Raw genomic sequence first — 17,904 nt, 5'->3', positions numbered from 1 at the left:
CTGGTTCTGTAAAGACAGCCTGCAACTCATGCTCCAAATCACACCCTAGTCTTATCTTTATATGACTCTGATCAATACAGCTAATGTAATTTCAAAATCCATATACTAAAAAAAATTACTACCCTAGCCATATTTTATTAGACAAGAGTATTTATCTTACTATCTTCAATATTTTAACATAATGAAATATAACTCAATAATATATTACTAAATGAATGACAGAATAAATTTACATACATGTGAGTGAGTCCAAATACATACAAGGCATAAATGCAAGTATGATATACTCACTAATGTTTACCTTGGGGCATTGTTCAGCATCACAAGACATCAAGGTTTCTCAGAGATTGAAGTCTTGCTTTTTATGAGATCTGAATGAGCATTTATCTTGAATGTATGAGATACTTTAATATTCAATAATTTTCACTAGGTACATTTCATATACTAAAATTATGAAAAAAATTGATCATGTTTACTCTAGCTGACCTCAACTTTTCATAACTGGATCTCATTACATGCAGATTGTGTCTTTACTGCATAACTAAGCACAGACTTTGTGGGGTGCTAGCATGGCTACTGCCTATGGGGTATAAGAAAATCTACAGCTTCTCATGAGGGGCCCTAAGAGCCCAAGTCCTTATGGACTTCAAAACTTGTGATATCAACATTCTCTAGAACAAAATCAGTAAGACTTCTGCTAGCCAGTAAACAATGCTTATAGTGCTCAAAGTAAGTATTGTATGTCAATATGAATGTGGCTCCTTGTGCCCATGTGTACTAAAAAAAGTCCTAGGAAAGGGAAGATGACAGCCCAGGCTTCTGGCCACATTTATTTAGACGATCCCCCTTTGAAGTCTTTCAGAACAGTGGGAAAGAATTAATATGCATGAACGTAAAGATCCAAAACAAGGGTAACTCCCTTGTTATATTGCCTTATCATTATTTGTACACCATGAGACAAACTGGCAATCACTCTTAATTAACAAGGGGAAAAAAATAAAAAAGAAACTGGACCCTTCAGGAAGTTGTCCAGGACTTCTGAAGTCATTGCTAGGAATAAAACCTTTGAGCAAGCACATTTCCCTGAAAACACACACAGACAGTAACACTGCAACAGATAAGTATATTAGCTACTCACAGCAATGCTTAGAACCAATAAGGGCAAAAGTAGGAGGAAAATGGAAAACTAAGCTCATCTTCAAGTTAACAATGTCTGCTACATGATCAAATTATTATAGGTGGTAGAACAGTTCAAATGTTCTCCATTTTACACTCTCCCCTCATCAAAATCTCTAGCCCATAATAACAATATATTAACTACTCCCAGAACAGTTCTTAGTGGGAAGATTACCTGATCCTCATTGCTGTGATTCCTGCACAGTCATCAATGGTAGCGTATAGTCATCTTAGTTGTCAATTTGATATGAAATCCACTAAAACACAATCACCTACAAACACCTATGACATATTTTCTTGATTAGATCACACAAGGTGGAAAGACCCATCCTATACCTGGACCTTACTCTTTGGGTGCAGTTTGCATAAAAGGACATGGACCTTTGCTTTTGCTTACTGTCTTTCACTTTCCCTGGAAAGTTCAGTTTTCCTATGCTAGAACATTGCTTTGCTGGTATCAGAACCTACTTCTTGGGGATTCCATCATATACTGAAGACCAGCTGAGATATCCAGGCTCATGGACTAACAACTACTAGACTGACCTCTACTTCCTTTGAAAGAAACCATTCTTGGATTAGCCTGAAAGCCACTTCAATGAATCCCCCTTCAATATATATAATAGTGTGTGTGTGTGTGTGTGTGTGTGTGTGTGTGTGTGTGTGTGTGTGTATACATTCATTCTATCAGTTCTGTTCCTTTTTAAGCAACCCTGACTAATATATGAGGGCGCCCACACTGTTCCCCCGTATGACTAGTTCACTTTCTCTAGCGTTGTTAAGTAAACCTTTTGATTACTATCCATCCATAAATAAATTCTTTTCCCATGGAGAACAGGACCCTGGACAAAAGAAGCCTGATTTCTCTGATTGACCTCCCCACAAACAACAAGAACACTGGTTGTTGTACCATTACACATAAAGAACCTGCCTAGCTTCCTCCAGTGCTATTTATACCCCAAGGTAATTCACTGTTGAGTGGAGAGATGGGTCACAGAATGATCTCTACTCCAAGACCATGAACTACAAAATCAACCTACCCTATTTTAATTTTTTTTAATTTTATGCCTCTGTTACTACTCTTATCTTACTTTTCAACATACCAATTAATCTGTTGGCACACTCAACTCTGTCCTCTGCTTTCTGTTTCCTCCTCTCTGCTCCACTTCCAAAGAGTTTAATTAACAGCTCAATTTATCATAAGAAAGGGACTAGCTCCCAAATCTCACATAAAAAATGCATGTGAAGGAAACATCCTGCTTCAGGGATTTGTAAAGAGTGACTAACAAAAATAGGCATCTAACAATCCCATGAGTGGAGCTCGCCAAGAAAACATCACCCTAGCTCCTGTGTTGTTTATATCTTCCTTGTAAGCTCATTGCTTGGTAGTTGTAGGAGAGGGGTATGAATGGGGAAGCTTATCTCCAAAGAAACTATTCAGTAGAAACACATTAAGTAAACCTGGAGTAGTCTTCCTTTGTAGAACTTTAGCCAGTAATTATTTTTTATTACCCTATGTAGATTGTGGTTCTGAAAGCAAAGTCTCCTTTGCCTTACTCTCTTTAAGCTTTTCATTTATTCTCAGTAATGAGAATTGCTTCTTACAGTTGAACATAGATCACAAAAGTTTTATACTGATTATAAATGCAATGATTTCTCTGTGCAATACTGTAGAGAACCACTATGGGAATAAAAACATAACAAGAAGAAAAGATAGGCCATTCATCTTGTTCTACATTAATGATGGGCAAGTAAAGGACACATGACTGTCTTAAGGTAAATAACTTCATGTTTTCAATAATGATTTCTCTTTTTCCAAATAATTAAACGTCTAAGATCATTGTTTTTCCCAAGGCTGGCATGACTGGAGATTGATAATATTAGACTCTGTCAGTTTCTCTCATGCTGATCCCACTACACACATACCCTCCCCAGGATTACTCTTCCCAAGTCCCCTTAACCATACCATAATCAATGTCTGAGTCACTAATGCATACAGAGTTAGTATACACTTCCAACAACAAAAATTTGAATTGTAACAAACTTCCTTGAACTGCTTCTAGGGTCATGACGTAGCTGGTCAAGACTAACAACAACAAAAGCAAAGTATAAATCAGTCATGGAGCTGTATGCCTGCAATTCTAGCACATGAATGGTTGATACACAAGAATTCACAACATGGGATATGTAAATATTTTGACCTTAACTCAAAATATTTTTTACCAATTCTACATAGCAATAGTTTTGAAGATATTAGAATCAACACACAGTGTTTAATGATCTCAGAAAGACAGAAGTCAAGAAAACTGTGCCCTGTGGTCTATCCAGCTTACTCTCTGCAATGACTGTGGGCAGACTACAATTATCTCCCTAATGGCATGAATCCAAGAGTCAGAGAGGCCAGCATAGCTAGAGTAACAAGGCAGGAGAGCAGAGAGAAGTAAAGGATACCAAGACAGATGTCCTCTATCTGTAGCTGAACTGCTAATCTGTATGCATGGGAAGTAAACCATCCCTGGCTGGGGAAAAGTCACCTACAGAGATTATTAAATTTGGCAATAGATGACACACAGTCCCATGGCACCAGGAACTACACATTATCTCTCTCTGCCAGGTTTGTTCTGCCCTAACCATAATTCCAGCTCTTCCTCATCCTATACTGACAGGGTGTTTCTCTCTTGAAATGATTGTGAGGTCCTCAAAAGAAATGTGGAATTAAAAGATTTTTTTTTTGTTGGTTGGATGGTCATTACAAAATAAGTGACTCCTCAAGGTCAAGATTTTAGTCAATGCAAATATATTTGAAACACATGTATGACTCCTTTGTAGTCAGGTAGGAGAAACAACTACAAGATAGTTTCAGTACAAGTGTGAATATGAATAAATTACCAACATATTATGAGTACAGCAGAGTACTTTAATTTGACAGAGGTGAGTCCAGTATGGCCCAAATAGTGGCCCTAACTGAGAAATTTATATCTACATTGAGTTACTGAAAAGAAATGATCTTGAGCTCACTACAGGGAGTGTTTGACATCAACTTGCTTACTTGGCATTTGGGGACAATGGAACCCTTTTCACAGTTTGTTTTTTGAGACAATAGGGACGGTGCATGCTCATTAAGTATCAATGGAGTGCTAGACACAGTTATTACCTTCCTGTGGCCTCTGACCCACATATCCATGGAGAAACAAGATTTTAGAAAGCCCACCATTTATATACACCACTTCAAGCATTTGAAGAAATGAACTTATTAGCTCCAAACCAAGAGTTCAATATCTTGAAAAACTTGAGTGCATCTTACTTTTATTCTTAGCTTGCATGTTGTTTTGAAAAAATGAACCATATTTTGTTGAGGGCAATTTTTTCAGTCATCTTCACAAATCCAGTCAATACTCATTGATTTGTGGCCTAATATTCATGAGACAATGGCTCTGTTCAAAAGCAATACTCTGTTTTATGTGGCAAACAGCCAGCTATAGTTAATGATGGCTGTGTAAGAGAGAACACTAATGAAACGCCCTGGTGGAGAGCAGAGAGGCCTTTGCAGATATGACTCTAGTGTAATGCTGATCTACCCACCACTCTTCTGGAACCCAGTATGTGTAGATGGGTGAACTGGGAGAAAAAGAGGTGTTAAGATTTAGGCACTTGGTTTTCTGAACAAAAACCTCACTTCTGTTTCAATTTCAGATACTAGGCATCCCCTGATACTCTTAAAAATATTTTTATTTATTCTTTGAGCATTTCATATAATATGTTTTAATCAAATCCCTACCCTCCCAACACTGGGTCTTCTATTATATTTTAAGGTAACTGATATGGAAAAATAATCTCTTAAGGAAAACACAACTATGAAAGTATGTCATGATGATCTTACAGACTGATTACAAATTCTTTGATACTGCTCCCATGATAGATATTAACAGGTCTCTGACTGCTTTGATCAACAAACTAGAAGCAACAGTATGTGAATTCCTTTTTGGTTTGATTTATGGCAGTTTGTTGTTGTGTTATTCTGGTTTGAATTTGGTTTGGATAGGTCTTTTTGGGTTTTGTGTGGTGGTGGTGGTGATGGTGGTGGTGGTAGTGATTGGTGGTGGGTGGTGATGATTTTATAATAGGAGGTGGGTGCTGGTGATGGCTGGTAGTGATAGTGGTGGTTTGAGACAGTCAGTGCCTCATGTAGCGCAGGTTGGTCTTAAACTTTATATGTAGCAGATGCTAGGTATCAGAGTTCCTGAGTCAGCTAGCTCTCTTACAATTCCCACTGTCTCCATGCCTCTTATAGCCATCCAGACTCCCAACTCCACACTGAGAACACAGCCGATATGAAGAGGCCATGTGTACACACTTCTGTCAACAGCTCCACAGGCCCCTGGCCTCCACCCACAATCCAGAAATGTGAATGAAAAGGCTACAGATCATTCTAGCCCCTATTAATTTGAGCTACCTCTCAGTACATTAGAATCCTCTACCTGAGAACCAGATATTGGGCAAGCTTAAGTTTTTAAAATGTTAGTTCTTAATAACACAAATAAAGGCACAAAAGTGACAATAAGTGTACAGGAGTCCCCAAATCTTAGTTTCTCGATGTGCTTCATAAATTAAGAGGGTTAGTGAGATGGCTCAGCAGATGAAAGTCGTTTCTCAAAAGCCTGACAACCTGAGTTCCATTCCTGGGACCCATGTCACAGAAGGAGAGAAACAACTCCATGTGCTTTACACACACACACTCACACACACATACACACACACACACACACGCACACACATACACGCACGCACACACACACATACATATAAAGAAATATTTAAAAATTAAAACTGAGAGTATTTTAAACTGTTAAGATTTATCCACAACCACAATTTAACTCAATATCTTTTTCCAAAAGTGAATTTCAATGAGAATTAACTTTTGAAACAGAAGATAGCTCCTTTTCACTGTAGTTCGGAACTTTTCAAAGCTTTGATTTTTGTTTAATACCCTGTAAAGAATATTGTCCATTTTATCTGGTTTTTAAAATACTACCACTCTCATAAGTGAAGGACTAAGTAGTAAGTGAAATTTGAAACAAAAATCTTCCTCATAAATATGTTTCTCTGAGGGTGAAAAAAAACTTAAAATATACTAAATACCTCTCCACAAAGAGAGGAAGGACATTCATCATCCTGATGTTAGCAATAACCTCCCTGGAGAGAATTTTGAAAGGATGTCAGCATCTTAAATGTCCTGAACTCAATTAGTTAATTAAAAATATGGGCAAGCAAAGTCTACTGAGGTTAAAGGAAGAACAATTGTTGGCAGTCATTTATCACGGTGTCCTGTGCAAGGATTTCTAGATAGCTGCTTAACAGTGGTAATTCTCATTTAGATTCACTATCTGAGGCAGCAGGGTGTTATTGATCCCACAGCTGACCTCACTGCTAGCTCAGAGTGACAGTGATAATCTCTCCATACAGCTCCTGCATGCATCGACAGGTTGAGTGATGATTGGAGAAAACTAAATAGTTAATTTCAAAAAAAAACCCTCTCATCCTATTTCCATCAATGCCTCAGACCTTTCACAATTTTTAGCTCTCCTTCCTTTATTCTTTCTTTCTTTCCTCTTTTAACTAACGTATTAAATGTTTGCAAAGGGAGTTTTAGTAAAGGTTCATTGCTGGAAAGGATGGATGCTTTCCCTGATTGCTTGAATCTAAGATGTCTTTTGGTATAAAAACCTAAGCTTGGTACGTAATATGTTGAAAGTACACAATGTGGTTTCAGTCATCACAGGATCTTACAGATAAAAGATTCACAACTTTGACTGTTGTGACTCTTGAAGACTTTGGGACATTTTAAACTTGGATTATATTGTGATATGAGTACCAACGAGGTCTTGAGTAGAAAGAGAGGTTATGGTTGGACGGTGATGTGTTTGCATACCGAGTTGACAAGGGTAGACTTGTAATGGCTAATGTTGGTTGTCAATTTGATATTTTGGTGGAAGAAGAAGCCTCATTTGAAGAATCTTCTCCACCACGTTGGCTTATAGGGAGTTTTCTTGATTACTAATTGGTATCGGAAAATCTAGGACATTGCAGGACAGTGTCATATATAGGCAGGTGACTCTAGTCTCTATAAGAAAGGTAACTGAGAATGTACCTATGAGCAAACCAGTAAGAAGTGTTTCTCCCTGGCTTCTACTTCAAGCTCCTGGTTTAAATTCCTGTCTTAGCTTCCCTGGATGATAGACTATCACCTGGAAGATAAGGTAAACCTTTTCCTTCCAATTGCTTTTGGTCATGGTGTTTATCACAGCAACGGAAATCGAACTGGAACAAATGTCTCTCTTTATTTGTTGATTCTCAATGGCCTTCATCAAAATAACACTCGGATAGAAGTGACATGCTCAGGAGGCATGCTCAGGACCTTTGCAATCTTTATTTTTATTCCATTACATCTTAATTATAAATTAGAAATATATTCTAGGCTGACTACATAAAATGGTCATTTGTCACATAGGAGAAAACATAGTTGAATGTTATATTGTGTGTTTTTTTGTGGGATCGAGCATTGAACAAGGTTTTATCTTCCACAAGCCACTCAAGAATTATTCAAGTTCTAGCCCCAAACTATAGTTTATATGAAAAATAGATTATAAACCTGAAACCAAGGCTTCAGCACTTCTACTGAAAAATTACAAAATGCCTCATAACATTAGATGTGAACTACTTAACACAGTACTGAAACATCTATTAAGGAAGCAGAGAATGTAGGTAACTGCCAGAAACTTTGCCTATCCTAAATTCTGCCAACCATATGTTTTCTTTCTGAGACCAAACCTCTTAATGGTTCTCAGCATCCCTCCCTCTTCTGTTTATGTAGGTGAGTATGTCTTGACTGTTCTTATTTTAACAATGAGCCACATTCCTCTGTGATGAAATTCTAAACACATTAGCTACCTACCCAATACTTTATCTTCTTTCAGTGTAACATATATATATATATATATATATATATATATATATATATATATATATATATATATTGAAAGCAAAAAATGAAAGAAAAATATCACACTGGCCGGGCCTTCTTTACTTTAGAGTAAATAAACCACAGAATGATGTTTTACTTTCCTCGTAACACCTAGCACACCAGGTGCAGTCAATAAACATTAAGGCATCATATAAATCAGAATTGCAAACTGCGGCCTGCATTGAAGAATACATTACACTCAAATGCTTTTGCAGCAGGGGGAATGTCAGAAAAAGGCTTGATTGATTGGCTCATCCCAAACGTTCATGTGAGTACAAATCTCCTGGGGAAGTTTTAAAAATGTATACTCTGATTCAGCAAGAGAATCTTGGCTGGTACCCAATACACTGTGTTTCTACTTGATTCCCATGGTATAAGGAAATTGTAAGCAAATGTGATACTCCCAAGAGGGAACGACTAAAACTGCTTTCTCACCAATTCTAAATATATTGATTAAAAACATTTCACATATATCTTATTATCAAAGAAAAATATCAAAATAAAATGAAATGCTATTTTTAAACAAGCCTTAATTAACGAAGTCTTTTAAAAATTAAAACTCAAAGAGATCTACCTGTTTCTGCCAGCCTGATCTACTAGAGCTAGTTCTAGGACAGGCTCTAAAACTACAGTGAAACCCTGTCTCAAAAACAAAAAGTAAATAAATAAAACTCTACAAGTAGAATCTGAAGCTGTAATTTAATCAGCCTAATAAAAACAATAAAGTTTGTAAAAATATGAATAATGCTGGAGTTGATAAAAAAAAGACAAAAAGGTTGTCTTAAGCCAACTTTAAATCAATGCGTACTATAGCACTCATCTTAACTTCCCCTCCCCACCAGATTTAATCTTTCAGACCTACTAACAATGATTCAAACATCAATCATATATTCAACAATATCCCAACAAACTTTATATGTCTCCATGTGCTTCAATAGTTTGTCAGGCTTGACACCCCATCTTAATGCCTTTATGACTTAGAATTTTATAATATATTAAGTTATTTCCTTTGCTCTTCTCCCTAAATCAAGTAGTGTCTCATACAGGAAAAAAAAGTTACTTAACTAGCCTACACTGGACTACACTTTAAGAAAACACTTGCTAGAACTGAAAAACTTACCTGGGGTGGGTTCTGACATTGATACTGTCTCCCTTTTGATAAGTTTTTTTATATTTTTATTTCTTGATAATTTTATACAATATATTTTTATCATATTCTTTCCTCTCCCTACCCAACTTCATGCTCTTTATTTTTCTTAAAAGCAAAACAAGCCCCCAAAGAAAAACCCACATACATACACACACAGGATTTGTCTTTACCTGTCTGTCTTTCACTCAACGGAAAAATTTTCAGCTTTCCCTCTTCTCACTTGATGGAAGAAGTGACCTTTTATGTTATAAACAGATGACAACATGATACTGTCTTTTAATAAGAAAAAATGTCTACATAAGTAACTCGAACATTAATTCACTGTGGTGACACTTATGAAAACAATGCAAACAGTGGGATTCAGAAATTAATAAATGGGGCTGAAAGGATCTTGGGAGAGACAATTTGTTCTACTGGAAACTGAAATCAGTGGCTGAGCTCAGTGGATCCAGAAAGAAAAGTGGAGACTAGTTCACATGGATAATCTAAAAACTGAATGTAGTCATCTGAAATTGAGGTATTTCTAATATCTGCCCTTGCTAGGGTAGCAAGGCCTTGAAGGAAAGACCAGGAAGGGTACAGAGGAATAGTATCCCATCCTTGCTGGAGCTTCAGACCCTAACCAGGCATCACAGATAACAGCAGAAGTTGGTAAGGAAGCCTAAAGCTGAGAGAGTCTCAACATTCCTTTCCTCAGTCACAAAAGGGGCTACATGGATTGTGAGAAGTTAGTGATGGAATACATTGCAGTATCTTTGATGGACAGAACTAAGGTAAACACGTGGCTTCTCACTGGGAAAGGTTTTTTTGTATGCTCTTTTTATATTCTTAATATCAAATGTTTTCTCTACTGCATTTTACACTTTTTATCCGAAGAGTAGAATGTTAAAGCTGGAGCATGACCTTGAACAGCACCTCTCTAAACATTATTCTAACTACCACTGGCCCACTTCACTTATGTTTCAGGTCATAAATTGCTTTAGGACAGCAGTAGGTTTGACCATCACTATGTCTTTCCGTTTCCTCCTTCATAACTTAGCACATGGTATTTTACTAAGTATTGGTGAAATCAAGATTTGTTGATTTTATACTCTTACCAAAATAATTTTCATAACTCAACCTCATAAGAATCAAATAAAAATGTCAAGACCAAAATGCTGATAACCACCAGTACATTGACAAAATAAAAGATCTTCAATGTTTCATGGTTAAGAAGCCTGTTCAAAACTGCCTAACCTAAGGCTATGGCTGTAGTTCATTGGCAGTGAACTCTACTAAAATGCATGAGGCCTTAGGTTCAATCTTTATTAATGTCAAAATATGCTTTCTTTAGTGATAGAATCCTCTAACTATAAATGTTAGTATTAAATGTGGACATTTTAAAATATAAAATGGACACTCTTGATAATTACAGCAAGAATTGTACACAAAATGATCGTATATCAGATGAGCTAGATTTACAATCATCCTGTCTAGGAACACATTCATACATATTGATCTAATTGTGGGATTCACTGGTTGAATAGATCACTCATTTAATAAAGAAGCATGAGATCATTGTTGAGTCGCTAGAAGTCACTTACAGGTAGAAATGTGGTTAGAACTCACCTCATTAAACTGCCATTTCCAAATCTATTTCTATCTTACTTAAACATCTTGATTTTTGAAATTTCAAATTGCTTGACTGTCTCACAAAGAAGACAGATGTTTGTCTCTTGGAATAGCATTTTATCATGTGGAAAGTCCTGATTTTGTATACAATGAAAAGCAAATGAGATGACATCTGCAGACTGCTTGTCTCGTGGGAAATGCAGAAGTAATTTTCTTGTTCCCCTAACAGTTCCATGCCCAAGCAGGAAATCAGCATTCTGCTCTAAATTGTCTTCAAGTGTCCACAAATCTATGTCTTATGGCCTCCAGCACCACTAGCTAAAAATTACTTCATTAAAACAGACATAATACTCATCTCTGTTCAGTTCCTCAAAAAGATGTACTTTCGAACATCCTTAAAACTTTTGAGAAACCTTATGAATGAAAAAGAGATTTGCTTTGTAGCAGTGTTATTGTGGTGGTTAGTGTCACCTTGAAACTACATAGAATCTCCTACAAGGCAAACCTCTGGGCACACTGTGAGTAGTAGGCTGCCCATGTATGCTTTGTTGCATTCAAGTTAGGAAACCCTTCCCTGTGAATGACATCATGGGCTGGCCTCCTTGACCAACAGAATGAACAGAAGCAAGTGAGGTGAGGATGGGCATTCATCTTTCGCCACTTCCTGGCTCTACCAGCTGCCAAAAGCTACCCCCGCCAGGACTTCCCCACCATAATAAACTGTCTACACGTTCAAATTGTGAGCAAAAACAAACCCTTTCTTCATAACTTGCTTTTGTCAAGTATTTGATCATAACAGCAGTAAAATATCTAAGACAAAAAAATAGGTATAATGAAGCTGTGTACTTCATGAAAATATTTATAGGCCCTCCATCTTATGAATTTCTACTAGATCTTCTCCAGTGTTCTTCACATGTTTCTTCTCCTTTCTATTTATCCTCTCTGTCTTCTTTTTCTCACTATACTGGGAATTTAACCATGAAACTTTCTCACTAATTTATCACTTTTTTCTGTCTTGAAGCCTTGGTATCTCCTCACACACTTAATACTTAATATGGCACAAGTACTGATTGGGTACTAGGTACAGTCTCCCAAAAATTTATCCAGTGAAAATAAATGTGCACTATTCATGGGCCTATGTGAAAGTAGTAAGTACCCTGTGTTCCATTAACAAATTTTATAACTCAATTAAAAGATAACTAATTTTCATCAAAAATAAATGATGCCATCTTAGATTAGGCTGATAGTGGTGGCTATAAAAAGGCATAGAGAAGGGAACCTATGGACCTAGAAGCTCAGAATTAGTACCTAGCTGAGCAAACAAGAATAGAAAAGATAGAAAACACAGACCCAGGCCTCAAACCAGGATCTTCAGAGCTAGCAGCTTCATTTAGAAAGATGGCGTGTCCTCGTAGCAAACAAATTCAAAAGGACAGGTGATGGCTCCAGTTTTGGAAATGCTGAAAATGAATTGCCCATGACATACCCCCTGGGATATTCTGTCTGAAAGCTAGATTTATGTTTGCTGTTCCAAAGGTGATCGTGACCACAAGCTAGTCATTCATGTAACAGTCCCCCAGACTGGAGCAGAACTAATGTCATGTCAGAGACACCAATCTGACCTTAAAACCAGCATTCAAGTCTCAAACCCTGTTAAACACTAATTAGAACCTACTTGACATTCCAGAAGAGTCCATGAATTGCCTAAATTTACTAACCTTGATTTTGACATTTACATTTCCACTTCTAGATTCCTGAAAAGTACTAACACAACAGGATGTAGTTTTAGCACATAAAAAACAAGGAGTGTAAGCCTAGGGATTCAGCTTCTAACCCATCTCTCATGATGCATATACTATGGGAGGCTGAGACCTAGATACTGGTTTTTATGTTGCATGAACTGTGAAAAGCTTGGGCCTATAACTAAACACTCATATGCATGTGTTGCAGCATGTTCATGGCTACAACACATCACTCACATCACTCAAAGTTTATATACTGAAGGAGCTCATGGCCTGTACCTCAGCACTCATGCTACATTGAACAGTGGGAGACTCTTGGTGCATGTAATGTGGAAGGCTCCAGGCTATAAAGCATTACCCATGATGCATGGTCCATGAGAGACAACCACCTGTAACTCATCACTCATGTTACATGAATTGTGGGAGACTGATATCTTTGTACCACCACTCTTGGTTCATGTACTGTGGATGGGTTCATGCCTGTAACATAGCTCTCATGGTGCAGAAACTGTGAGATGTTCATGATTATCACTGAGCACCTATGTGCTTGTACTATGTGTGTGCATAGGGTGCTTATGTCTATACCCAAAATTTGCGGTGCATGTATGCCTATACCCAGCATTCATGGTTAGGTTCTTGCCTGTAACCAGTGACCCAGAAATTATGCTACATGTTCTCTGAGAGGTTCAGGTCTATAACCCACCACTCATGGTGCATGTACTGGAGTAAGTATCATAGTTACAACCCAACACTCATGATATATGAACAGTGAGAGGCTCATGCCTACACCCCAATACTCAGAGAGCATATACTGTCTGAGGCTCATGCTTAGAACCCAGCACTCACGGTGCATGTAATCCGAAGACATGCATGCATGCCTCTAATGCAGTATTCACACTGTGGATACTGTGGAGACTTCATGTTAGGAACCAAGAAGTCTTGGGTTATGTACTTGGAGGAACTAAAACCTGTGACCCAGACTTATGGTATAAGTACCAGTAGTCATGATGCCTGTATTATAGGAGACTCACATCTATAACTCTGAGCTCATGATACATGTATTATTGGAGACTACAACCTGTGACCAAACACTTATGGTACATGTACTCTGAAGAAGTGCTGAAGCACACCACTTGTATTTTGTGTGACGTGAGAGATCACACTAGTAACCCAGAAGTAATGGTTTATGTACTATGTGAGACTCACACCAGTAACCAAGAATGCATTCTTATAACATAGCACTCACTGTGGATGTACTGTACAAGACTCAAAACAGTAAACTGGAATAATTTGTGCATGGACAAGGAGAGGCTCATGCCTATAACCTAGGAACCATGTTCCATGAACTGCAGGGGACTCAGGCCAATATCCCAGACCTCATGGTGTATGTACTGTGTGAGTCTTAGGCCTATAATTTAGTACTCTCAAAGCATAGACTATGGAAGAGTCACAAAACCAACCCTGCACTTACGGTACATGTACTGTGAGAGACTCATGTTTATAACTCAGCACTCATTGTGAATGCACTATGAACAGCTCAGAACAGTGAGCCAATATTCATGGTGCATTTATTGTGTAAAATTCACTCTTCTAACCCAATGTGGATGTAGCATGTGTTGCTTGAGGCTCATGTCTATAACCAAGCACTCTTTGTGCACATACTCTTGGTATGCATTCCTGTAATGCACCATTCATCGTACATGTACCTACCATGTGAGAATCATGCCTATATCCCAAGAGGTATTGTGAATATACTGTGCAAAGATTCTAAACGTTAAGTAAACAGTCATGGTGCATGTACTGTAAGAAACTCATGCCCATAATAAAGCATTCATGGTGCAATTATAGGGGGAGGCTCACAAGTAAGACACACATCTCATAGCGCATGTCCTTTGGAGATGAAAGCCTATAATCCAGAACCCATAATTTATGTACTATGGAAAAATTGCACCACCTATCCAGTATGCATGGTGCATGTACTGCAGTAATACTATGTTTTTAATGCAGCACTCATTGTCAGTGTACTGTGTGCAACCCAGGACTGCAAGCCAGCACTCACCGTGCATTACTGTGGGAGACTCACACCTATAACTCAGCACTCACAGTGCATTTACTGTGGGAGGCTCACACCTATAACCCAGTACTCACAGAGCATGTACTCCAGAGATACACACCTATAATGCAGTAAGTCCTCACTCATGGTGCAATTACTGTGGGAGGCTCACACTTATAATACATCAGTCAGAGTGCACATAGTGTGGAAATACGTGCCTTGAACTCAGCACTCATGGTTTATGTACAGTGGAAGACTCACACTGCTAACCCAGAATGCTTATGTGAAAGTACTATGTGGAACTCAAAAGAGTAAGCCAGCATTCACCCTACATTTGCTGTGGGAGACTCACATCTATACCTGAGAATTCATGGCACATGAATTGTGTGCAGCTCATGCCTATTAGCCAGTGCTCATGGTATTGTTATGCCCAGACCCACGAAATCCCCCAAAAACCAACAAGGGGACTGAGTCCTGTATGTAAAAGCAAAAAATCTTTATTTTATACAAGTTTGCAAACTCGATCTCTCTGTGTGCCCAGTGTATTGGAGTAATCAGAATACCCTGAGCTCAGTCAGAGTTGGGTTTTTATAATAGTAGAAGTGGGGGTAAGGGATTTCTAAGGTTCAGGACCCCAGATTGGCTGACATTTGTCTAGGAGTGTCCTGGTGAGTTTGTGTTGGAAGGTGACCCTATCTACAATGGTTGGAACATTAGGTATTTCCTTTGGATGGCCTGTTCTTGGATGGTGCTTGGGTAATCTCAGTTTATAGTCTTTCCTGCAACCTGATATTGCCTCCGAGTAAAATACTGAGACTCAGTCCTTCATTAATCTTATTGATAGCCGAGTCCTACACAGCTTACCATGGCTGGCTGAGTTCTATAGATACATCTTATTCTAGAATCACACGACTGTAATATACCACTGAAGGTGAGTGTACTGTGGGAGACATGCTAGAAAACTTCACACAATGTGGATGTACTCTGCGAATTTAAAAACAGTAAGTCCCAAGGTGCATGGCGCAAGAACTCTGTAAAACCTGTGCCTGTTATTTGTTACTCAAGATGCATGTATTGTGGAGACATACCCCAGCACCTATGGTTTATGTACTATGGGAGATTAATAACTCAGAGTTCTTGGTGCAAGTACTTTAGGAGGCTTATGTTTGTAAACCAACACTCATTGTAGATTTGTGTGCACAATTCCAAACAGTAATCCAGCACTTACATTGCATTTACTGTTGGAAACTCACACCTATAACCAAGCACTTGTGGTGCAAATACTGTGGGAAGCTCACAAAAAATAACACATCACTCATGGAGCCCATATTCTGAAGATACACAATTGTGTCATAATACTTGTGATTTATATCCTGTAGGAGACACACACTCCAACCCAGCATTCATGGTACATATACTCAGGAGATGAAAGTCTATAATATAATACTCATGGTATATTTACTTCAAGTGGGAAACTTATGCTTAGAAAACAGCATTAATCATTAATGCATTCTGAAAACACAAACCTATAGCAAAACATTCATATGCTTACATTCACTGTGAAGGACCATGCCTATAACCTAGAATACATCGTAAGTGTACTGTGCCAGGTTCAAAGCGGTAAGCCCACACTAATGCGAAACTTACTCTGGGCATGAAAGCTTGTAATCCAGCACCTTTTTTTTATTTAAGAATAAAGCAGGTGTACTTCTATTGGACTACCTGATACGGAAGATAGAGTGGCATGGATGGATAGTATCAATGACAAACAATACAAATGTATTTCATTTGAAATAACCAAAAATGCTTGCACAGCTTTCATCTGCAAACAAACCCCTGCTTGACTGTATTACTACGCAAAAAGAAAAAAAAAGCTGAAGCCAACATGCTTCTGTTTTGACTTGTATTTGTATTTGCAGATAGGTAGGAGGTAGGAAGACATTACATGGTTTTTCAAAAACTGACCTTCCCCTAGGACCTGGTCATAGAAATGTAAACAATATAAATGAATCTACGATTACCAGTTGTCATAGGTCACATCGCATTACCTGTGTGCTCTGAGATCACACACACATCCCTCCAACATACCTGGAAAGAGAGCGACATCACAGTATGTGAGTTCTAAGAAGACAGGATAACGGAGAAAGAAATTTGGAATGAGTTTTACATCTTGTTTAGAAAAAGAACATGTTACCATTTTCTGAACTCCAGGATAATCAGACAGACACTGCCTAGGCCTTCTCCTTTTGACTTTGGCATATTCCAGCTTTGTGAGTGACACAGCTGCTTCATTCCTCTAAAAATGCTGACATCTGTTGACGCATTCCTGCAGGTATTGCCACTGGCAGGAAAGCAGACTGAGGAGAGACAGAATGAAAACTTCGTGCAGCCAGACTTGGTCAGACTAGATCAAGACTTCTAGAATCTGATACTGTGTTTTAATTTTCCCACATTTTAAACATCTCAGAACTTTGGGGGAAAAGTTTCCATGTGGCAATTCTCGAAACAAAGCTTCAGGGATGACTACCTTGAGATTCCATTGCCAAACAGTAAAGCACCTGTGTCTTTTACAGTAAGAATGAGTTTTATTTACTGCCAAACAGAATTTAGAGCTGGGGCCTAGAGAGGAAGGATATGTAATAGGCATAAGTTACAGTCATTGAGAGACAAAGCCCAGGATCAGGGCCTAAACAATGCTCAGAACATTGTGGGGGAGGGAGGGGGTAGAGAAGAGGGATTCAGTTGGAAGCTGGCTCCTAATAGAGGAGCAAAGATCTTCAGGTTATTTGATCCTGTCATTCCAGCATTCCAGGTGATCACGCATCATTTCTTTCCATTGAAGAAAACAGGCCCATGTGATTGGCAATCCTGGTTTCCCCCTAATGCATTCTCTAAGCTGCACTTCCTGCAGACATCTATGGCTACAGTGGAAATACACAGGAGGAGACAAGCAAATGAAAATGAACGTTTTTCTGCAGGGGATATGGTTCAAGTCTTTGATGCTCAGCTTCCTAGACCTGGAGGGAGGGGGGAGGAACTTGAATTTCCCACAGGGCAGGAAACCCTGACTGTTCTTAGGAGGAGAGGGAGGATGAGAAGGAGTGGGGGGAGTGGGAGGGTAATGGGAGGAAGGGTGGAAGTGGAAATTTTTATA

The sequence above is a fragment of the Myodes glareolus genome, chromosome 5 (genome assembly GCF_982192425.1).
Source record: "Myodes glareolus chromosome 5, mMyoGla1.1, whole genome shotgun sequence".
NCBI classification, from domain to species: domain Eukaryota; kingdom Metazoa; phylum Chordata; class Mammalia; order Rodentia; family Cricetidae; genus Myodes; species Myodes glareolus.
The sequence above is the reverse complement of the archived record's forward strand: the minus strand, read 5'-3'. Positions refer to the sequence as shown.